The 24169-nt window shown below is 47.1% G+C and overlaps 1 protein-coding gene across 14 annotated transcripts in view; it reads right to left on the bottom strand.

Annotated features, from left to right (window-relative positions):
• The window catches only part of GPR157 (G protein-coupled receptor 157), a 43556-nt gene that overhangs the window by 17784 nt on the left and 1603 nt on the right, over window positions 1-24169 (bottom strand). For 5 of the 14 annotated variants that reach the window (XM_042831449.1, XM_042831455.1, XM_042831452.1 and 2 more), the window contains exon 1: window positions 368-4001. The gene's annotated coding sequence lies outside the window, so the exon portion shown is untranslated. Of the gene's footprint in view, window positions 1-367; window positions 4002-4045; window positions 4123-16709; window positions 16733-24169 lie in introns of those variants that run through there. The other 9 variants (XM_042831450.1, XM_042831451.1, XM_042831447.1 and 6 more) reach the window with 8 other exon arrangements.

Genomic DNA, 24169 nt, shown 5'->3' with positions numbered 1-24169 from the left:
TTAAGATAATACATTTGATAAATTCTGACTTTGATTTAACACATATCCCTACAATATGCAGATCTTGGGTTTGGGGTTAGTTTCTCCTCAATTTTACAAATTAGTTTTCATTATAATATCTCCTACTGTAACACCTGAGGGATGCAAACAAGCTGTCCATGAAACAGTTCTACGTTACAACTCCTACAATGCTTGCTCAACACAATCATACTTCTGTCACGTCTCATCTCCCAGCTTCCTACAGAATATTACTCCCCCAAGTACAAGACAAACTGCTTAACACCTCCCGTTTGCCTTCAATTAATCGTACAGGAGAAGCTTTCCTTGTGAGATGATGCACTGACAAAGCCCTAGAGGAGAGATTTACCTGTTCCTTACAGTTCTGTAGGAGGTGATCCTGCAGGCAGCAGCACCCCAAGTCCATCGGAGCTCTGCACAGACTCCAGCCTCCTGCTGCCGGCGCTGGGACGCTGTGCTCCAGGGAGGTGCAGACACCTGCTTTGTTATTCAGAGCCACTGCTAACTCAGGCAGTTCCGGCTTTCTTGATAGAGCTGCAACTCCACCCCACCTTCTGCCACCAGGCCAGCCTCAAGGCTGTAGGAACACGGGGCAATAGCTTCGCAGTGAGTCACAGGCTGTCTGAAACAAAGCAGAACTAAGGGAAAGCAAAGCACACTACCAACTCCTTTCTGTAAAGCACAAAGACAGGCAAAAATTGCCCAGGATGGGTAAGCGGCAGGCAGATCAGCGGGCATAAGGCAGAGCCCCAGCCTGCCGCATTCCAAACCCTCCTGGTTCTCAGCTGGCCACTCAGCTCAGAGCAACACAGCCTCTGGTCACAGGCTCACTTACTGCAGCTGAGCAGGGAACAAGCTGCAGTTTTGTAGCCCCTGATCACGTAGAAGCCACATCTGCCTCAGCAGCTTCTTTTCACAAACCTTTCTGCACTCTGAGAAACTGAGATATAGTAGAGAAAATTGAGGAAAGCAGCGCAGGTTACATTACTACGACCTACAGGACAGCTGTGTCTATCAGCCAGAATCACCTCACCTCATCCATCCAGCAATACAGACACTAATGCTCTCACAGCATGGGGCACTTAAGGATACCCCTACGTTTCCTTCAAAGTAACAATCTTCTCCCACCCCTTAAAAGGCATGGGAATTAAGATCTACCACATCTCATCCAAATCAATCTTCACTTGCATGTCTCGCTGGGCCTTGCTAATCTCACTGGCTTATGCAATATTAAATCCCCACATTAAAACAAAAAAAAAGCCATGGAATTAACATACACCTTGCTTACTGAGCTCCTCCACATACAGTGCAGGAGAAACCCTCCCACACACCACGCACTGGACTTGTACCTTCCTCCACAGCAGAGTTAAGCAATTCATTTGCCAGGTAGGAGCAGACACTACAGCAGCCTTCCAGTTCCTAACGGGGGCTAAAATAAAGCAAGAGAGGGGCTGCTCCCAGGGAGCACAGTGACAGGGCAGGGAGTAACAGCTTTCATCTAAGAGAAGGTAGACTTATATTAGAAGTAAGGAAGAAGTTCTTTGCTATGCAGGTGGTAAGGCTGTACCCAGAGAAGCTGTGGATGCCCCACACGCAGTTTAGATGGGGCCATGGCAGAAGGGTTGGAACTGGATGATCTTTAAGGTCCATTCCAGGATTCTGCGCAGCTTATCTTTTGATTTCACTTTTCTTTATCTGTGAAGCAAAATGCTCACTATTTCTGCATCCTAGTATGTCCTGCTCTTCACCTCCAAACACCATTTAAGGAAGTTTCCTTGCCTTGTTTCCTCTTTCCTGAAGAAGCTCAGAGATGTCTAGCACTCATATCTTCACTTCAATGGCAATCTACTTAAAACAGCCCAGTCTCACCGTCAGGACAGCCAGCACCTGTGTTATCAAGAGAACTGACACACCTTGGTGTTTCACACACTGAACTTCCCACATATTATCTCTTCCCTTTCCTTTACACAATGCTCCCTCACTCCCAAAGTTTATCTAACTTAAACAAAACCCACACAAATTGAATTTCATCACCCAAAGACTTTAGCAGAAGCTAACATATACGCTCCATGACCATTTGTCAAATGCCATAACACTGGATCTTCCTGCATGGTATCTTAGAGAAGGGCTTCACAAATCCGCTGTTTTGGAGCTTACAGAAACAGCTCACAGCTCTGCTAGCAGCTGAGTTAGCTCTCACATCCACACAAGTGGCATTAATCTCTGGAAACGTGGCACGGGCAGAATGCTCTCCAGCAATGACTCCTGAAAAAGACCATCTATCCAAGGCTGTAATACTAAAACAGCTCCTGGAAGTAAGGTTGCTCCATCCCCTGGCTGGCTCCATTCTGCAGCAAAGCAAAGCACACCAGGCTGTCCTGGAGTCCTGCTTATTCAGTATGTGAGGTGGGCAGAGCACAGTGCACTGCAGCTCTCAGGGCTGTGCACCACACCTAAGCACCCGTGACTCATTAACCAAGCAATGCATGAGCATTAGCTATAGATCATAAACCCGGATCCAAGAGCTGTCAGCAGCTCATGCCTACTCCACATGCCAGTCAAGAAGCCCGTGGTTTTACAGCTTAGGTAGGCCTGGGAAAGACAAGGTTAACCAAAGAAGTTTCTGACGTGCCCCCTGCAATTCCATCTGCTGGGACAGAAGAGACACCGCCAGAGTGACTCACAGCACACATTTCACTTTGTCACAGCAGTTCTGTCCTTTCCTGCTTGTCAAGCACAGCTTCCTCCTTTGCCAGAACAATGAAGGATCTCTCAATCTCCTGAACTGGCCTCTTTCCTCTCTTCCAAACATAGACAGACAGAAGTTGCCATCATCCTCTATGCAGAAAGGTGCTCCCCATCCACCACCAAACCATGGGGGAGATGTGAAGACCACGATTGCTTTCAGCACTTTCTGGCTTTCCCATCTGTGCGAGGAGATGAGATGCACACTGATAGCAAGGCTGGGGAAGGGCACTGTGCTGCCTGCAGCACAGCTAGGGAAGCTACCCTAGAACGGCAATTGTAACCAAGCAGTACATGTTCCCTTTCGGCTCCTGCAAAATGACCCATCTTATCTCTAGTCTACTAAATGAAAAATTAAAAAGCATCCCATGCCACATGAAAGTTATTAAGTCAATAATCAATCAAACTCTCTTTGGCTAAGTGGGAAGTCCAAAGCACACTTAGACACAGCATATAAAATACCAAAACACACTGCACAGATCAGAGGTACATCTTGCTTACAAATTACACGATTTTGTATCATGGGTGAAAAAGTTAAGCATGGCCCTCTTTTCAAAATACAGAGGAAAAACATCACAGCCATCCACCTCACTGAGATGTCCCAGATAGGCAGAATGGGAAACGCCACCAAATACCAGAGCACAGCCCTGTGCTGGTGCACACAGATGTACTTCAATGGGCTCCAATGGGCTCGTACTGGCTTACCTCTGATCTGAAATGACTCCTGGTGCCTTCAATTCTCATCTGAGCCACTCCTTTCCAGCATGCCTTCACCTCCCGTGTAATCCAATAGCTACCTAGATACCAGACAATACCACTGGGCAGTTTGCACAGACACCTGAAACTTCCCAACAAGCAGGTGAGCCATGCAGAGGACACCCACAGGCAGGTATGGCTAAGGTGCTTTTGCTGCTCAATAGAAGGATCAAACGGCACACAGAAGAGCTCTCTTTCCCCACGTTACCCTTTCCATTACAAGATGGTTATGAGAACAGCCTACAGAGCCAGCAGCAGCACTGGAAATAGGACGGAGAGAACAGTTGGTGCTCAGCGAGAGCAGCACAGCTGCCAGCTCCCTGCAAAGAGCAGGGCACAAAACAGGCCACGACTGCTTGTTTGGGTGCTGGTTCTTCCTGGGACCCCTTCACCGGGAGCTCCATTCCTGCAGGCAAAGGGGCTACGCAAAGGGAAAGCAAAAGGAGTGCAAAGTCAACACCACACCCCAGTAACAAATCAGCTCATCAGCTGCTCCTGCGCGACCCCAGGACCTCGGGAAGCTCACCTCCGCGCCGCTCACATCCCGTGCAGCAGAGCAGGCGGGCAGCGCGGCACCGCCCGCACCTGGGGCTCGTCCGTATCGAGCGGGGCGATCCCTGCGAGCGCACGGCCGGGGCCGGGCCGAGGCCCGACAAGCCCGGACAAGTCCCACGGAAGCCTCTCCCCCAGGCTGCCGGCTCGCACAGCTCCAGCCCCGCTGCCCGCCCCGGCTCACCGCGTGGCAGCGAGGGCTGGCTTTCATCTCCCCCGAGGAAAGCCACGTGGGGATGAATGCGGGACTCTCCCTTAGCAAAGCAACGTAACGCAGCTCCGATCACAGCGCGGTCCCTGATGACACTACTGGGACTCGTGCCGCATCCACCGGCCGCAGGGGGGCGAAGGCTTCCCCTGCCAGCCCGCCCCAAACTGCGATCCCGGCTCCCGTGCAAGGCTGCAGGAGGGCCGGGGCACCTCGATCCCCAACAGCTGTTAATTGCTGTTGCGCAGTGGATGCAAGAACGTGCCGCATCTGCTTCCTCTCAACCCTGTTGCTTTCAGTTCCTCCAGATGAACCCTTCGCTACAATGTTGGTCTGCAGGCTGCTCCGAAGGTTTTATTTATTAAAAAATTTGACAAGTCACTCTCTTGCAAGCTCAGCTAGACCCTGTCAGGCTCCACTGATTGAGCTCTGCTTCCCCAGCCCTGCACAGCCTCTTGGTCTCAGTCTGTACATTAGGAAAAGAAGTTTGCAAGTTCCCTATTTTGAAGAGGGAAAGAATAAAAATGTTTATAAAACAGGCTCCAGCCCAGACATTTACCATTCTCCCTTAGATTCTAAGTCCTCTTGGCCAGAGTGACAAGCGTAGGGGGAAAAAAAGTCTGTTCTAGAAGCAAGAAAAGGGCTGAATGTAGGAGAATGTTTGTGCCCAGCTGCCCTGAAATGCCAGCATCTCTGTTAGCAAGGCAATGGTTTGCCAAAGAATGAAAAATGTCTTATCTCTGCCTCTAAGCTAACAATTCCCACAGTTTTTATATAAACAAGTACTTACTTGTTGGCATATTTACAAACAGCAATTGACTGCAGCTTCAATTTAGAAAGTGCCACAAACACCAAAGCTTTCACCAGAGGTTGAGTGCCCCCACTCAGCAAGGCAGTGTCTAGCAAGAGCTGGTTCTGATAGCCAAACTGAACACAAAGCTTGCAAAAAATTAAAAAGGCAACAATAGCTAGAAAGATGAGAGGTGGCTGAGGGAACCACACTGCATTGAGACAGCTTGGATTAATCTCTACTCTTGTGTGCATGAAGTTATCCCAACCATTCTGTGCTGTGATCCCCTGGTCCTGTACAGCAGCCCAGCCATTCATCCCTGCATCGCCTCACCCAGGCTGCAGCTGCAGAGGAGCATCCCCACCTGAGGCTGAGCCAGCTCCAGGCTGCATGCTGGTTCCTTGGGGTTGGCATTATGGTATCACCACAGGTTAAGGCAGGCCTGGAAGCTACCTCTGAATGCAGGGTTTGAAGCCAAATGCTTGAGACTTGGCAAGAAGAGGTGGGTATTAATCTGACATAACCAAAGGAAGTCTAAATGCTGTGAATACACTTTATTTGCAGCCACCACAGAACAAGGGAATTCTGATGGCTGCCCGCACAGTTCAGACACTTCATGGTTGAATAGAAAGATTAAGCTTAACAACATCATTAAAGTGCACATATCTGGAAGCCAGCAATCCAAGGCTTCTCACAGGCATGCTGGCACCATCACTGAACAGTTTTTGAAGGCAGATTGGCATCCTGCCCCACAAAGGGCAACTGCTGCCTCTAACCCGAAAGAGCTGTTGCCACTTCAGAGCCATAATCCTTCCCAGGCTCATACAGGATGGGTCTCACCAGTGGAAGCTCTCCAGAGCTCAGAAAGGAGCTAACAGTAGTTACAGCTCAGCTTACACTTGATGAGAGTTTAAGGCCCTGTGACTCTTAAGAAGCACTTGAACCCATCTCACTGACGGTGAGTGCTCTTGTTGCTAAACCAAGCTGCCTTCAGGCAACCTGCTTACAGGGTAAGAAGCACTTCTCAGAGAGAAATGCTGAATGCTGCTGCACAACTGCAGCAGATGGAGGCAGAAAAACCCCAGCTGAAGGCCAACTGCAGAGATGCAGCTTCAACTAAACAGAGAAACTCTGACAGGACAATAGGGACTGAAATTCAGTAGCTAGCCAATAGTGGTTTATTTAATCTTCAAATGAAGGTGATTCACCTTTCCAGCACTCTGGTTCAACCCAGCAAGCTATTAGACTAGCTAAATGATTTATCGCTGCTCAGCTGTCAGATTACTTCAGTGGATCCCTTCCATTCTCAAAGAACTACGATACAAAAGGAGATTGACCTGAACTCATACATTACCTGCACAGTTATCCCTAATCACAATATCATGCATGCATTAAAAACTTCTACTGCGTACAGATGTTGGCAGTAGGTTTTAATGCTAGCTAAGAAAGATACGTAAATACAGGGAGATTACAGGGAGATTACTCTCTCCACAGAGTGCAGCCAGTTTGTTGATCTCCATCCTGTATCCAAGACATGACTCACCACACTGCCACTTCACCTGCCAAGGGCAAAACATCTCTCCACACTATCTCAGTGTTTTCTTTAAGATCTCAACCGCTCCCCATCCACTCCAGCCTGTCCCATCTAAAGGTACTATAGATTCAGAAGTCATGCTATCTCTCCCCTTGAAAAGGACATTCCTTTAACATATATGCAACACAGTCTTCGGTAAACAGGTAAAGAATTCAGGCTTTCCCCAAGATTCATTTCTGGTAAGCACAGCAGGACTCTGCAAACGTCCACTTCTGCCAAACATAGAAACCATTTGCCTTAAATGCAGCATTGGCCTGGTAATAGACATAAATATTGCATGTACAATAGCATTTATTGTGTTCACAGTTGTATTTATTATATAAAGAATTCATGCCTACTCAACAAGCCCTTTGGCATTGTCTCATGAGCACTTCCCAGAAGCTAAATCTAACATGGCTCAAGGTCTTCATACAAACCTGACAAACCACAACAACCTGTTTTACATCTGCCTTTGTGAAAATATCTTCATTGGAGTCTAAGTCAGGAAACTTCAGCAACAAGTGAATGAGAAAGGCATCTAATTGCAGTGTCATCTGCTTGAATAAGTGCCCTCAGTTTATCTCGCCATACTTCAGCAGAGTTGGATTAACTGTGTGCACAAGCTCATAGCCTGTGTTATCAGGAGTTAACACAAGTATCAGATCAGTGAGGGTGTGCTAGCCCAACTCAGATACCCCTTTATTTGCCATTGTCTGAGAGCATGAAGACATCTCATCTGCCAGCTGGACTTGAAATAACAGCTGGAGTCTAAACATATCATCACTTCACTCACTGCTGAAGTTTTGCTGTAGCAATTGAGTGGATGAAGGCTGGAGACCAGGACTCATTACCCACCCAGAACTTGAACATAAGCTAAGAGAAACTGCCAGAGGAGGACAACCCAATGACCTGACAGCTCAGATACAGATCCAGCTCTCTTGAGCTCCTTTGGAGGCTGTTTCTCCATAGGCTGTCTGCTGGTGCAGGTGCACATGCGTGCATTTGCATACTTTGTAAAGGACAATTATGGCTAATGAGATGGGGGCAAAGTCTCTTCAGTTGTACAGCCATCAATCCAGAGCAAAGTGACTGGTATCAGTGAATACACTGCTACTCAGCAGATGCACTGCAGACACAGCCTCCACCACTACCCTTGGAACAGTGCAAACATGAAGCCTACTTTAAGCTGAGGAAACATTTAGTAATTCTTTCAATCTAAGTAGCAGCTTCTACAAAGAGCATCTGTTAGGGATGCTAGACAGCTGTTCAAAGTGAAGCAGTCTGCTGTGCTGCAGCAGAAAGCTAAGCTAGCAGGGGAGAAAAAGGCATGGAGTAGCACAGTGATCATTTCTATTATTCAATTTCCTGCAAGCCTAAAGGAACCTTTCCAACAAGCCATGCCACATAGTTCTGTTCTCCACACTATTTCACATAATGCCAGCTAAAGAACAAGCTTACCACTAAAGAAAGCAGATTCAGGATTAGAAAGACCTACATCCTTTCTCTAGCTGCACAACTGCTAACACAGATTTACAAGATCTAAAACTGCATGGAAGCAGCAATAGCCTTGCAACCCAAGAAATGTCCCTGTGGGAAATTACAGCTGCACCTATAGTCTGAATAAACTCCCATGTCCTCTGCATATAAACATATTCCTATTTTCAATTCATAAAAATCTAGAGGAGAAAATGAATCAGATGAAGAGCTGAAACATCCAACAGTGAGCATCTGACATTAGAAGCAAACAACTGAGCCTGCAATCAGGTATCAGTGAGTGGAGAGGGGCAGCTCCCAAAGAGGTCAGCACTGTTCCTCTCTGTCTTTGGCACACAGGCTGCTCTGTCACCCTGAGAGCATCGTGCCCAGGCAGTTTTGCTTTAAATTTTACATTCATGTTTCAAGTCTGTGTGGGTTCTAGTTATAGGCAGACAAAAATAGGCTTGCAACAGTCACCCTCTCTGTATTTCCGGGCCAGTAAGTGTTTTCTTTAAAGAAAAGGTTATGTGAAGAATGAACAAAACTTTCACCTAACTGCCAAGGAACAAAGCCAGTATGAAACAACTTTTTTTTTTTGGTCTTCAGAGCAGAGGAAAAAAAAATCACATAGAACAAGCACACCTGCCAATGCTGGGTTTCCTTTTGCCTCACATACAATGAAAAAGTAACAAAATGAACTGCTGGAGCTCCGGCAGCAAGAACAGAAAGACTGTGATGAGGCAGGAGCCTACAGAACTCAGTGAGCCTCCTCAGTCCCTGTGTCCTGGCTGCCCACGCCTGGCTGCACAGATGGTACTGCAATAGCCAGCTGTGCTGGGTTTGAAAAGACAAGTAATCAGTGAAGATGGTGGAGGAATGTATGTATAGATATCTCAGTAGTCATTTATGAAAGCATGTCTCATGTAAGAGTGAAGAAAGATGATATTTAAGATATTTTATTTGAAAGATGACCTCACAGGTGATGGTCTAATGTAGCAGTTACCCCTACTTACCACATGCTGATTAGCTTCCCCCATCAGAACACAGCAGCTCAGGTACGTTACACTCATGCATGCCTCATTACATAGCCAAAAACCTGTTCAGACATCACCCAGAGCATCATCTCCCAGAAGCTCCTTGTCTCCTAGGACACCAGCAAATTCATTGCATTTAGTGGACAATTAGGCCTCACAGCAGCCTGCGAACATTTCCCCGTTTTGCAGAAACAGAAGCAGAACAATTAGCAGAAGGAACCACAGTAATTCAAGCACAGAGCAAGGGATGAAGATCTGGGCCATTGACTGAAGCATCTGACTGCTCCATCTGAAGTGCCCCATCCACTCTGGTGTCTCAGTGGCCTTGCTCAGCCACGCACCAGTTGCAAAATCAGGATTTGTCAGGCACTGGAATGGCTGCCCAGGGAGGTGGTGGAGTCGCCGTCCCTGGCAGTGTTCAAGAGGCACCTGGATGAGGAGCTACGAGATCTGGTTTAGTAGCTTGTGGTACTGATAGGAATGGGAGGGTGGTTGGACTGGATGATCTTGCAGGTCGTTTCCAACCTTGTGATTCTATATCTATGATTCTATGACGATTTTCCTCTGATCATCTCTCTGCTGCTGATCAGATACAAACTGAAGCAAGGACACACACATACCAGGTTTCCATATGCCACACAGCAAAAGGCATGCAGACATAAACACCAGGTGTAGCTATACCTCAACACATCAACATGTTTGCAATGGCCCTGCTAGAAAGGACTTGTGCCAAATGGACTGAGACACTGAAGCTCCCAGCCAGGCAAAAGCCCAACACTGAGGCACTCTGACATATTCTACTTTCCTGCAATGCAAATGCTGTCCCTGTAGACTCAGACAGGAAAGCTGAATGACACAGCAGTCACGTTACTCCTGTAATAGCAGACAACTCTTCAGACAGCCTCTGATCTCCTCCAGAACCACATCTCTCCTCCCCAGTGTTGCACTCACACATGAGGGCAGGGCCTGGGTGGCACAGGGATCCTGCTCATTAGCTGATGGAGCAGATGAAGAGCAGCAAGCTGAAGATCCAGCAACAGATTAAAAAAACATAAGATGACAAATGGCAGACTTTTGTCCTAAGGTCACGAGAGCAGAGTCACAAGAAACTTAAGTCATTCAGTCAACTCCCTCGGGTAGGGTGAGGGCTAACCACAGGTCACTAAGTTCAATAGCATTTCCTCCACTTTCTTAGCATGCATATCAATACTTGACTTACCTCTTGCAGAAAAGAAGGAGAGCAGGGCCTCCATCAATCTCTTGCATGGCTTTACATGAAAATACTTTCAAATTCTCTCATTCAATTAATCTTTCCTTAGCATTTACCCTGTCAAGCATCCAACGGGGACTGAACTAAGAATAGTAGCCTAGGTGAAGGACAGTGCTTGCTGGTAGGATTAGCTGGAGCAATTACAGGTAGCAAATCTCTGCTATTCAAAGGCTTTATCATTAAGCAGCAAGAGATATGACTCTTTTTGGTGAGGGATTTTTTTTTTTTTTTAATTAGAGGAAGGTTGACAGAGCACAGAGCTGCTGCATGCATGCAACTCCGCATACACCTGCCTCCCTCTGCTGGGGGACAGGCAGCCAGCAGCCCCTGAGGCATCACCACATGCATGTTCATTCCATGGCAGATGTTCCACCAGGGCTGCAGGCACCCAGGGTCACAGGGCTGCAGCAGTAAGGACGAGTGCAGATGCAGGAGTCCTTCAGAAGGACAGCAGGAGTTGCTCATCATGCTTTTTCCTACCAGTTCACAAGGAGAACAGTCACTTTGCTCAAGCTGTTCAAGAGATCTTTTCTTCCTCCCTCCTTAGATTCCCAGATTGCAGGTATTTATTTTTGTTGCATGCTTCATATCTGCAGAAGAAATGAAACTGCCAGCTAGCCAGCAATGAGGTCCAGTTCGGGTGCCCAGGTTGCAGTGCTGCATAGGGAGGGAAGTCCATGAAGCAGCATCTGCCTTCACAAATAGGCAACTGCACAGGGACAACAGTGATGACACATCTCTCTTTACCCTGGCCACACTTCCTCTAGCATTGCTGCAGTACCATGACTCCTCTTGACATGACTCCCATGCAGTAAGGGCTCTTCCTAAATCAATCCTTGTCTCAACTCCCCACCCATTTCTGCAGCTTGGAGCCCATCCAGACAGCACTGCACAGAGCAGTCATCAAGAATAGAACTGCAGCAGTTCAAAGCTTTTGAAAGCATACAAGCAGAGGTCTCTGCATCCTTCTTGGCTGCAACTGCAGCCCTTCAGGACACAGAGAAAGAGCTCAACTACAAATCAAGCTGTACGGGCGCACAAATGCCAGTGCCTTGTTCACAGTTCTAGTGGCTGTTTTTAGATATTGTGCCATGCAAGTTGTTTATACAACAAAACACACCAACGTTGCCAGTAACTGGGCTCTGCATTAAGAGCTTTGTTACCAGAAGCACTCATCCCATGTAAATCTGAGTCAGTTTCTTAAAATAGAGAGCCTGAAAATAAACATCAGCTAAGTATTAATATCATGAATGCTATCTAGCAGCAGAAACACATTCATCGCATACGTGTTCAACTCGGACATGGGATAGGAATGGTCAGCACAGGCAAAATCTGCTATTGCAAGTTTTTCTACATCTCAACTCCCCTGCAAACTTTGTTGCTCCCATGATAAGCAATTATTTTACTAACGCTGCAACAAACTGCACATAAGCTAATTTAAGCAAGTGTCCCCTCTCCGTCTCAATATCGTGACTGCAGAATGAGGAGTTAAAGGTTAACATTAACCATTCAAAGGCCTTACCATACCTTCCTGTAACTCCTTCCAGAGCACGGCGGCTGAACGCTGCTCTGCCCGCAGGCTGTGCCACAGGGAGGTCCAGCTTGGAAGCAGCACAGTAGGACATCCCCTTTGAGAGCACTCCAGAATTCCGCAGACTGCAGCTGGCCCACAGAGCGCCGGGGTCATCTTCTACCCTGAGCTGCTTCAGCTGCAGTTCTTCTAGGAGGGGCAGAACAGGTATTCCGACCGTGCGGCCTATAGGATGCCACGTTCTCTGCAGTAATCATCTATTTGTTGGGGCGGGAGGTGGGCAAAAATGGGCTGTTATGAATTGAAGAGATTCAATTCCTGGTAGATAAGATGCATGAATTGCCATTTATCTTGTCTCAGTCCAGACACCCTGCGCATGCTGCAGCAACAACAGTCCAAGTGTCACCTGCACTGCATCAGCAGTTATCCATCTCCCTGCTCTGCACTCCTTTGCCACTAACATGCCGCTATGCGATGCGCTACATCCATCATTTCAGTCCCCAGAACACGAAAGCATCCTGGCTCTGGCAGGTGCAGAGCAGATGCTGCAGTGGTGGCTCAGCACCCAAGTTCAGTTCATTGCTTTGCTGCTTCTTCATCATGGCTGTTACTGAAATTGCTATAATAAAACCCCTCGAGGAGATGCCCACAGGCAGCACCATCCCTCATTGCAACTGAAGGACATCCAGGAAAAGGACACTGCATTCTACTTGCAAACAAAGGGCAAGGGTCTTGGCCAACTCAATTGCTAAACGACCGTGGGGGGAGCAGAGGACAGGGGTTGGCTGTCACAGTGCTGGCAGCAGCATCTTTCAGTTGTTCCCCCCCACTTCCCTGCAATGTCCTTCGTTGAAGAGTTCAGATAGGGCTTTTGCTGCAGTGCATCAAAGAGAGGGTGACTTGCCAGCAAACCACAAAGAGTTCCCTCCTCTGCACTTCTCCCCCACCTAACCAGAGCAGAGGAGCTGACACGTGGTAATTGGAGGCTGAAGGACTGCCTCACCTGTCTGCAGGTCCCAGTCTCACTTGTACCACCCCTCCTCTAAACTCCTCCAGGTACACTCAAGAATCCTGCTCAGTTTGACCCTTTGTGTGCCATGGCCTCATTTACACAGCTTCTCTGCAGAGCATCTCTTCCCTGAGAGATGCTGGTTCTAATAGCTCCATGGGCAAGAAGGCCTCAGAGCCAGGATCATATCCCAGTATTCAGCCTGAGGTCCATTCCCTCATGGCTGCGACCCCATCGTAACCCACAAGCTTGTCCACGGCCCAAGTTAACCCAGAGATGGGTTTCAGTGCTCAGTTTCTTCCTGCCTTCCAGTTCAAGGACATTTGCTCCATGCCCATCTTTGCCTGGAGAGGTTCAAGTGTTGCTCTGAAGCACAGCAGGCACTTGAGCAGTTCCACAAAAGGCACAAGGAGACAGGCTGCATGTTCTGCTGCCGACAGCACTGCTGCAATGGCACAGCAGTTACTTCTACCAAAAAAGTGGATTTGTCACAGTGCATAAAGTTGCACTCAGGCATTCCCTATGAGAAGGGATGCGTAGGGAAGCACTTCTGAGCTCAGGAGCTACAACAGCACCTCAGGGATGACCCCAATCAACATCTTCCCCACTGTTCTTCCCCGTCTGATAGCGACCTTCAAATCTGAAAATCTCTCCCCTTAATCCTCCCCAATTTAATCGAAGTGTATTTAATCAGACGACTCTCCATCTTATTTTAATGAACCTAATGACAACATACTTAGGACCGACGCTAAATTGCAATCCACATATTGTAATCTCAACTTTTTTCACCAACAATTCAAGGTCAGCAGCTCATTCAAGGCCAATTCTGTGCTCTTCTTGAATATCTCATTGAGCAAGGACCTCATTTTGTTTTCACAGGATTCAACAATTTTTGCTGCTAAACCAAACGTGGGATAACTTCAATGAGTACATCCTTGACTAATTTTGCTCCTTAAGAACAGAGTACTTTCCGTTCATCACATGTAAGCTTTTCAAATGAGGTAAGCTTCACCCTTGGTTTATAAACAGTTATTTTCTGCAGAATATTGATGCAAATTAAAACCCGTTTAGATTTACCAAATTTCAGTTCTTGCTCACTCAGCAGTAGGGACTCTCCCTCCTAAAAAGACCAGTTGTCTGAAAAGCAGGGGAAAGGCACAAGGAGGGCAACTGAACAGCAAGCCTGCTGCAGCTCGGCGCTCCCAGCATAATTAGAAATTCTAATGGTTGAGCAGGAAAAATTACATCTTAAGGACATTTATGCCCAGGCATAGAAATAGAGGGAAAAAAAAAAAAAAATAAACAACCAACAAATATTAAGATTCCTGGCACATGGGAATTCTTGTGTTCACATGTCAGACGGGGATGGGCTGAAAGCAATTTACAGCAGCTGGTAAGGCTTTTTAATACACTGGTGCATCACACTGCACAACTGAGACAGCCAACAGCGCCTCCGCCCCCTGCATTCCCCATCACTCCACACGCTGCAGTGCAAGAGCCCAGTGGAAGAATCTGCAGAGGTTTTGCAAGAAGCAGCCTCTCTTCCTTGCCCCACTCCAAATCTTTCAAGTTTGTGGAAAAAATGGGCAGAAGTGCTGAACTTACTGAGGAAGGGCAAGGTTATCTCCCTGAACCAGCGCTGCTCGTGGCCTCCAGGTGGGGTCCAGTAGCAATTTTTAAATTCCCCTTTGTAGAAGATAAGGGACCCTTCCTCAGATCACCTCAATTTCTCCTCTCAAAACCAAACCTCTTGCAAGAAAGCAATTCACAGCAAGTTTTCTGCAGTGCCACATAATACCCAGGGAGCATATATTTAATTAGGGGGGCAGGGGAAAAGAAGCACATTATCTTGGAAACAAGCAGAATTTGTGAGCCTGTCATACATCCTGCTATTGCAGCACATCACATTTGACAAAGCACCACCAAGGGCAAGAGTTAAACTGTAGTCATACCCAAATATTTAAAGGATTCATGCCTTTTGCAGCAGAGCATCACACCGAATCCATGACCTTCTCCTCCAAAAATACATGCTGTCATTTGACCCAGTCTTTCTTAACCGTTTTGATACCAGGCATCGGAAATGGATAACAGACAAAATCACCATTTAAGCCCCACTCATTCAGCACGTGGTGGAGCAGACTGCCCGAGCTCTGTGCCAATGCTGGCCTTAACTAAGAAGAATTTGGTGCGGCAGATCTTTAAGCTCATGAACCCCAAGAGCAGGCACCGGTGATCATCCTCCTTACAAGTTATAAACCTAGCACTTGTTTCAAGACACCTTACACAAAAACCAAACAACCAGCAGTGGCAGCCAGGCAGCCCAAATGCTAGATCTCATTCTAGCATTAATAGCAGCCAGAAAAACTAACACACTCCTTTCCAGAACAGAGATGGGCATTAAAGGAGGATATCAGCCAAAAAAACAGTCTTTCACCAGATGCAGCACCATCTAGATTTCAGAAACACAATTTACACACTGACTCAGGCTTTTCAGTGCACTGACATGTTAAATTCATTCTTTCTGGATATTTATCACAGTGGATAACCATGGGCATGGTACAGAAGTCTACGGTGGTACCAGAGGTGCTGTGAGCTCCTACTATGATTTAATGTGCACTGAAGATGCCTCAGGTGTGCAAAGCAAGACCTGCTGGGGCAGCATTGGATGCAACAGGACAGAGCATTGAGTACGTCCTCCTTCCTTCCTTCCTTCCTTCCCTCTCCCTGGCACTGAGTGTCAGGCACTGGCAGTGGCTCATCTTTTGCAACCTGTCCTCCCATTGCTCAGCACTGAGGGGTTCTTTGCCCTTAGTTTGCTTTCAGTAGAACATAATCAGTTGTACTTCACCTGAAGAGATCACCACAGGACGACACTTCAGCACGTGCAAAATGCACAAGCCTCCATTCATCTCATTTTTGCCCTCTGTGATCATTCTGACTTTCTACATCTGGTACAGTCATCCTGTCAGGTTTTTAAGGAGTCCTTTCAAAACCATCTTGTGCTCACTTCTAGAGAGCTGAACTCCAGAGGAGGCAGCCATTTCCCTGGCAATACCCTTTTGTGACTTCTAACGATTCTGATGAAGCCTGTTCTCCTGTTCAATTTGAGAGCAGTTTGTTTCTGCAACATGTTTTTGTTGTAAAGGCACAGACTGATACACTTTTATGCTAGTTGCCTTCACAGTACCCATATCTTGGAGCACCCCATCACCTTCCTTAGCCCTCAGTGATTTACACCAAGCTCAGTTACTACAGTTTTGCTCCCATCCCAGCAGTTAGAAGAGCGGTTCTTCAAACAGGCCAAACTCAGGCATTCAAATGGAGTCTCTTAACTCATTAATACGATAACGTAAGGAAAAATAAGTAACAGCCTTAGCAATGAGACTTCTTGTCTCCGCATCACAACCAGTTTGAGGCTCTCTATCACTTTAGCTTTTCACTTACATCACACAAAGTTGAAGGTTTGCTCCTTGCGTTATCTGTGATTCCTTTTGCACCCTCAAGACAGAAGCCAGAGAGCTCTAATGGAAGCCCCACAAGTTTCATTGCACGTAACAAAGACTTTGCAGCTGGCAATGCCTCTACTATCCTCTACCATCAGCTTGCGCTGCACGACCTTGAGAAACAGAGCCATGAGGGTAATGCTTACCTTTCCTACAGATCTGCCTGACTTTTCCCAGTCCTTGTGCAAGTCTAAGATAAAAACCACCATAATTACAGATGTAATCAATGTAAATACGCACTTACCACTCAAACAAAACTGTAGACAACTGCCTCTGCCTCAGTGGGGCCAAGAACACCCTTCCTGGTGGTGAAAGGCTAAAAAAGGGCAAGTTGAATACTTGGTCATTTCAGGCACTGCTAATGTCATCCAGCAGCAACTCCACAGCAGCCCCAGGGACCTAAATGGGCAGTGCGGTAACAACCAGCTGCTCAGTAGCTTTCCCCCCCACATGGGAACACAAAATGAAATCCCTATCTACAGGGATTTCAGCACAGCTCACTGCACTGCTATTTCAACAGAATCGGTAATTGCACAAACTGCATTTTTTCCCCCTTCCCCCATTAATTCATACAGCTACAAAGTCTGTGGGATTGGCAAGAAGGTACCTTGCAGTTAGCAGAGGTGGTTTTAAAATAGGGAAACGCGAGTTGCTGCCAAGCACCTCCACGACCAAGTGAATTTTTACACTTCGCAGGTATAAACGCACTCCGCACACCATTAGCAAATAGCACGAGGAATGCACATTTCTCCCAGAAACGCGAGTTATATTCCTGGAGCAAAAGGCTGCGCTAAGGCATTTCCAGGTTAAATTTAACTTTTGAAGGCTTTATGCTCAGAGGGCACGAGACCACCCTGCCTGGATTCACACGCTGCCTTCTAAAGGCCGGATCAGCAGACGCGAGCGCACAAGGACACGGCAGAAGGGCGCCGGAGCCGCGGTGTGCGCCGGGCGCTGCGGGACTCCCTCGGCCCGGTGCCGGGGCACGGGGAGGGCGGCCGGAGAGGCTGCGGAGCGAGGCTAGGGCGGCCGGCGGGGCTCTGCGGCGCGGGGGGAGCGCCGGCTCCGCCGCACCCTTAAAGCCGCAGGATCCTGCGGGCTCCCGTTTGCCCTCCGCCCCCCCGACCCCGATCCCGCCGCGCAGCCCCCGGCTGAGGGGTGACGGAGCGGAGAGGTGCGGGAAGGAGGGGGGTGCAGGAAGTTTCCTTTCGCGAAGTGCTGCATCAGCAGCGAGCCGGCGCGTCCTGATGCACTCCTGCAAAGGCGCTGCAGCTCAGCACGGGGCTCGGACTGCAGCACAACTGCACCAGCCCAGCGGCACTGAAATCCCACCACCTGACTGGAGCAGCCATGGGCAGAGAATGCAGAAACAGAGCTCCCGACGAGTAATTGCAGTGGGTTCGATTTGCTTTTTTTCTTATCGTTTTAAAGAGCAGATTAAAAAATATAATGATAATTTGTTGTGATTCAGCCTCCCTTGAATCGGTCCCAAGGAGAATTAAAAAGGTAGAATGGAAATGAAATGGATTAAGTTTAATTAGCAGTCACCCACCATAAGCTGGACTTGGTTTAATCTCATATCAATTATAAGAGAGGAGGAAGGATTTCCCTTTAAAATGCCTCCTTCCTAAAAAAAAAAAAGGAAACAACAACAAAAATAAGCATGCAAAGGAAAGATCTTCCACTAAACCAGGTTAGGAAACCCTCCTTCCCTCCCTCCAAAGTTGCCTCTCTTACCCCAAATCCACTGTGCAGAGCTCTGCTTTCTCAGAGATGAAGTGCTGTCTAGAGCAGCAAAAGTTGCAGACTGCTGCTCCTGCGAGGGAGGCAGGACCTGGCATAAGTAGTGCCAGACGGGTCCTCGCATTGAAGCGATGCCGGGGGAGCCCGGAGCTGCTCAGACAAGCAGAGAAAAAAAGGGGGGGAGGGGGAGTTAAAAAGTCTTAAATCCCTGACACTGCAAGAACCCTGATCCTATAGGATCGTGTCTGAAAAGCAAGCTCTCGCTCTCTCTGTACAGCCCCATTTCCTGACGAGGCAGAGACTCGAGCCGTTTGATTGCCTGCTGGGTTTCCTCACCTGGTGATGTTGTTCCTTGCAAGGGAAGAAATGAAAAGCGAGTCAGACATCTGCAGATGCCTCTCACGTGTGCTCTGCTCCCACCTAAGCTGTTCTGAATTTGGGGGGCAGGCTGGAACCCATTCAGGAGCCAGCATGCCTCGGGCAGATAAAAGCTGGAAAGGTGCAGAGAGAACGCCCCAACTTTGCTCAGTAAGGACAGGACGTGAGAAAAAGAATGGAGGATTTGCCCTCCCTGTGGTATTGCCAACACAGGTCTTAACCAAACAAAAATCTAGACAGAAGCTGCAGGTATTAGTATTACACCTGAAAAGCTATCACAAAATTAACGAACATGCCAAGAAGCGCGTGGCTTCCACAAACATCTGACTGGTCTCATTCTCCTCCTGAGACGTAAAGCAGAGCAAAACCTGATCCAAAGATGTACTGCAAACCACCCTAAGTGAGCTGAGGCCTAGGAAAGCCTCTTGCCCTGAGCAAATTTAATTCCTGCCACTTACTGGATAGCAGGTTGCATCCATTTCTCTCTCAACTACTCCACTCATGAAGCCAGTGAAAGGGTACCTCTGATGGAGCCAGAAGAGCCCTGTTTTACAGTGGATTTACTGTTTTCATGGCTGAGAGGTGCAACGAATCACAGAGACAACACAAGCCAGTCCATTCTCCTTGTGTTGCCTGAATGGGAAAGTCAGCACTATAGCCCAGAGAAGAGGTTGCTGAAGGTCCCAGTTACTGGTGGTTTCTACTTCTGCTATTCCAGCTCCAGTGCTAAGCGTGACAGAGAAAACAACTCACGCTCAAGGTTATGGCAGGATATTGCCAGGGGACACAGCTGAACCAGGCAGCATTTGCAATATTTAAGTGCCCTGCAGTGAACGGGCCCTGGAACCAGTTGCAGAGTGACAGTTTTGAAACATGTTATTTTTTCATCCACATACTCCAATGCACCACAGCACAATGCCAAGTGTACACGAGGGTCAAACTAAATTTACTGCTGCCTTTTGGTACCACCACTGAAAGCTTTTGGATCAAGTTTTCAGATATGCTGATTAGCTTCATCCAAGAGCCCTGGTGCCAACTGAAAAACCTTTCCCTTCCTTTTCACCTTCATTGCTCTTCCATTCGGGGATTAGCTTTTGACTGGACCACCCAGCTGTTTCATAACCCAAATGCACAGGGTCCCTGTTTGTGCCAGGTAAGGTGCACTATGTGCAGATGGAGGTTTGCATCCAGCATGCAAAGCATCACTGACACTTGCTCAGGAGAGACCTAGCTTAGGATTCAGGGGACTGAGTCCTGGATCCACTTTTTACCACTATTGTATAAGTTCTTAATATATGCTTAATTCTCAATGTTTTACAACAGAAGAGCAAAGAAAAAGCTGGATATTCAACTCAGTATTTGTAATTACTTACAACAATTACTTACTCACTACACTTTGCTAACAGTTTTGTACTGCTGCAGTTATTGCATGGCAGAGCATGGAGGAGATACTCAGCATAAGGAAACCCACTTCCTCTGCAACCTTCAGAGACACTCAGAAGAAGGCTAAAACCAGCAGCCAGAAGAGTATCCCCTGAATATCAAAGCCTTTTGCTGAGATTTGACATATCACTGCCAAGGTTTGGAAACATTGCTCTATTTCAGTGTTTCACAATACTTCAAGGCCACTCACTCTTCAAACCAGCAACACATAGTTAATCTGTAGTGGATAAGATGAGCAAAAACACTGCTCTAATGAAACAAAGCTCCAATTGCAATATGCCAAAGAATGCACTGAGCAGCATACATCATCCCAACACTGCGCCAATTCACTGCTGCAACGCAGTCCATTAATAGCAACACAGTTATGCATCACAGTGCATTTCATTTTGTTATAGGAGGACAAAGATGTCACGATCAAGAAGGATTCTGTCGTTAAACTATGGACTTAATTTTAATGTGGCATTGAGATAAGAGCACAGGGCTGTCATTTAGACTTTGTTTCCCATGCTGCTATCAGATAGCACAGAGAACCTTTGACTTTCCTCAGCTGTGTTCATGCAGCTCAGCTGTTCTGAGTGCAGCAGTGCTGGGCTGATCAGCATTTTGACATGCAGTGCAGCACAGCTCCATGCTGCATTGTGCCATCAGGTGCTGCCTGGGCCACTCTGTGTGTGAGACCATAAAGGTGACTTCTAGTAAGTGTTTTGCCTCCATTAAATAGTTTCCAAAGCTTCCTGGACAGAAAAGTAACCATACTGCTATAAGAAGCCTGATATGAGTCAATGAGAAATCAATGGAAGAGGGGACAAAGTGTTGCCCTCCAAACCAGGACCTGAAGATATGGAAAACAAAAGAGCAAAGATCTGCCTAGTTTAGGAAGCCTCCATTAATTTAAAGTTTTAATCTACCAGAAGTGTGCTGTTTATGTACTACTCAACTTGTGATTATTACCTTAAATTTGAATCAATGTTGAATACTAGTTAGTAAAGAAACTGGCTACCAGCACACTGATTCCCATTGCTGATTTCAGAAGTTCATCAGCCAGTCAATATTTACTTTAGGTATCCTAATTCTAAATCCTAAGTACATTTGGGGACCTGCAGGTAGCTCTGTGATTGCAGAACTCCCCACATTTTACAAACCAGGAAAAGCGATTTCTCTCACACCCAGCCCTGAAGTTCAGAGCACACCTGCACTGCTCAGTGGACGCAGCATTGCCACAGCACAGCCAGGCCTTTAGGAGCTCAGGAGCTGAGCACTGCAGAAGCTCTCGGGCACAGCCTGACAGCAACACAGCAAATTACCTGCCTCGTGCTTCCTTCCAAAGTATATTAACCCATTGCAATATAGACTCAGAAACACTGATCAGTCTGGGAGCCACATGTGAAGCCTTCCACTACTGAAAGCTCTCGGTGAAGCTGCTCCATTTCCTCAGTCCTCACAGAAAAGAGGAAGCTAATATTCCCCTACATTACAATGAACAAAAACATTTAGTTTCATAAATTCCAAGCCCCCTTCCTAGCCCAACCCAGCCCCAAACCAAATGGGAGACTGGAGGCAGTTTCTTTCAGAGCAGAAATATCTGGGGAAGGTGCCAGCACTTTATCTTTCATCTGATGACCGAGCTGATGAGAGAATCACTTTGGTAGAACAGAGAGCAGGCACAGCTGAATTGATCACTTCTGTTCCAATTCAGTTCGAGCACGTGGTGAAGATGAGCTCTCCTCTCAGCCCCCAGCTCCTGTTCCCTCCTCACTGCTGGGAAGTGCTCACGCTGCAGTTGCATCCTGGCTGCTGAGGGATGCAGACCGCATCCTTGCTGCGGCAGTGCTGCATTGCTGCTGAAATACTCGCCTGGCGTCTGTGACAGAAGCTTACAGCAGGGCATTAAGTCATGTTTTATTCCCATGGCTGCCTGAGGACAGCAGCAGAGAGGTAATTGCATTAGCTAGTAATGCCATTTACTCAAGCCTCCCAGCAAGCCAGCTGCATTAAGACACTTTGCTGCTCCACTCAGGTGGCACACCTGTGAGCCACTCACTGGCCATGATCTCTGCAGCTTAAAAGCCCCAGTTAAAAAAAAAAAAGAGAGCAGACAAGCAATAGAACCAGAAGCTTTCAGTATTACTCTAATACTCTTTCACCTTGGAGTGTCTCAGCTTTACTTTGATGATAAGCTCTTTAGGAGCCAAGCTACCCGGGCAGAACCAGAGCAACCGGGTGTTGGGAACAGCACCTGTCCTCGCTGCAACAGGCTGCTGTGAGCAGCTCTGGGTCAGCCCTCCAGCCTCCCAGCATAGCTTTAATTATTGTCCCTAAGCTTTTTCTTAAAATAGAATTTGGGGATATCCATCTTTCATGATATTTTAGGCTTCCAGTGAGGATGTTTAACCATGCACTGCAGACCCAGAACTCATTAAGTACTGCAGCCACTGACCTGACCCTGGAGCCATAACAAAACCCCCCTTTTCTTACTCTTTCGTACACCAGTAGGAGCCAGGGGACTGCTGTTATGACTTTTATCTTAGCACAGGCTGGCCTTCCAGAAGCCACTAGCTAGTTTAACTTTATTTTCTAATAAGAACCCAGCTGCTATACAGCTGTTCTTTATTGCTTCACAGCAGCAGTTAACAGCCTTACTTACAAGCTTGCTAGGCCAGGCCTTCAGAGCTTTTCTAAGGCTTAATGTGCTCAGCCCAGCCTCAGACCAGGCTGCAGCAGCATGACCAAGCAGAGCTCTTAGCTTAGGGAGCAGCACATAAGAAGCCTTGCAGAATCAAAAATCTGCAGGGATTATTCAGTCATTAGCTGTAAGTCAGTAGTAGCAGGTGCCTTCACAGAGCAATAGCTTTTAAGTATATTTCTAGGCTGCATCATCACAAGTATGCCTTACCTCTCTAAGAGGTACAAACCCCCTCCTAGCCAAAGTTCAGCACTCTGCATCCCAAAACTAGCTTGGGAGAACAGCCCAGAAAGGCAACTCAGTCCCACTACACTCAGCTCCCATTTTACATTGCTTTTCCTATCCCCAATCTTTAAAAAAAGAACAAAAAAACACCACTTGCAGTTGCTTTGCTCAAACACAGCCTTTACCTACAGCACATAAGAATTTCCCAAACTGATAAGCCAGGCTTATCAAGTTACTGCTTCCTGCTCCAAAACACCTCCTCTCAAGACCAAACAGAACCTCTTCCTACAGCACTTTTATTTGCTTGTAGCTCCTTAATAGCCTGTTCCTTGCTAACAAACCTTTATTCCTTTATTGGCATCACATGTGTCAGCTGTCACACCGGCCCTACTTCCCTTAAAGGAACATGCAGCTGAGCATGCCTGAAAAGACACTGACCAAAGCATGCTTTCTTCTTGACAAAAGTACGTTCTGATCCAAACCATCATCCAGATAAAATCTTCCTTGCCCCAAATTATGAGATGTTAGAGCTCCTTAATGAAAAAGCTGAGATATTTTTAACATAGTCAAAAAACCTATTTTATCTTGACCTTCAGCTCAGAAATAGCTGCACCATTTTTTTTAGAGACTTAAAAAGAAAGAAAGAAAGAAAGAAAGAAAGAAAGAAAGAAAGAAAGAAAGAAAGAAAGAAATTGCATAAAGCAGAGCCCCCACATGCAGTTCCTTCTTCATGGCATAGTAGCTAGCTAGAGACTCAGCAGAAAATGTTAAACAACTGTCGCTGCTCCCAACTTCCAGCTCTATCTGTAATAATAGCAGGCTCAAGTGAGCAGGGCCTCAGCTGTTCGTCCCATTCAGTGTGGCATGCAGCAGGGAGATGTGCACCTCAATCATTTCTGCTCGAGTAGATGGCAGAAGCCATTTTTTCTTCCAGGGCACAAAGCAGGCCGTAACAGGGCCTCCCATTTCCTACCGCCTGCTGCACCAGACTCAGATTAGTCCCTGCAAGCCATGCAGCCTTGTCAGCAGGTCATTAATGGGTTAAACACACAGCTATGGGATACAGCATGGCTCCCTTAAGCTTCTTGCTAAGCATGCTGTGTAGTAACATCTACATGTGCTTAGGGGAGATCTCAGGTGCAAGACTGTTTTGTCCAGCTGGCTCTTTCAGATGTGTTATTTATCCCCTCCCCAAGTTGTATAGGTTAAATTTCATCACTTGAGCTTTGCTT

The sequence above is a fragment of the Centrocercus urophasianus genome, unplaced genomic scaffold (genome assembly GCF_019232065.1).
Source record: "Centrocercus urophasianus isolate 14NV4802_14NV808 unplaced genomic scaffold, USGS_Curo_1.0 seq_36, whole genome shotgun sequence".
Lineage (NCBI taxonomy): Eukaryota > Metazoa > Chordata > Aves > Galliformes > Phasianidae > Centrocercus > Centrocercus urophasianus.
Note: the sequence above shows the minus strand (reverse complement) of the source record. Positions and strands in the feature narration are given on the sequence as shown.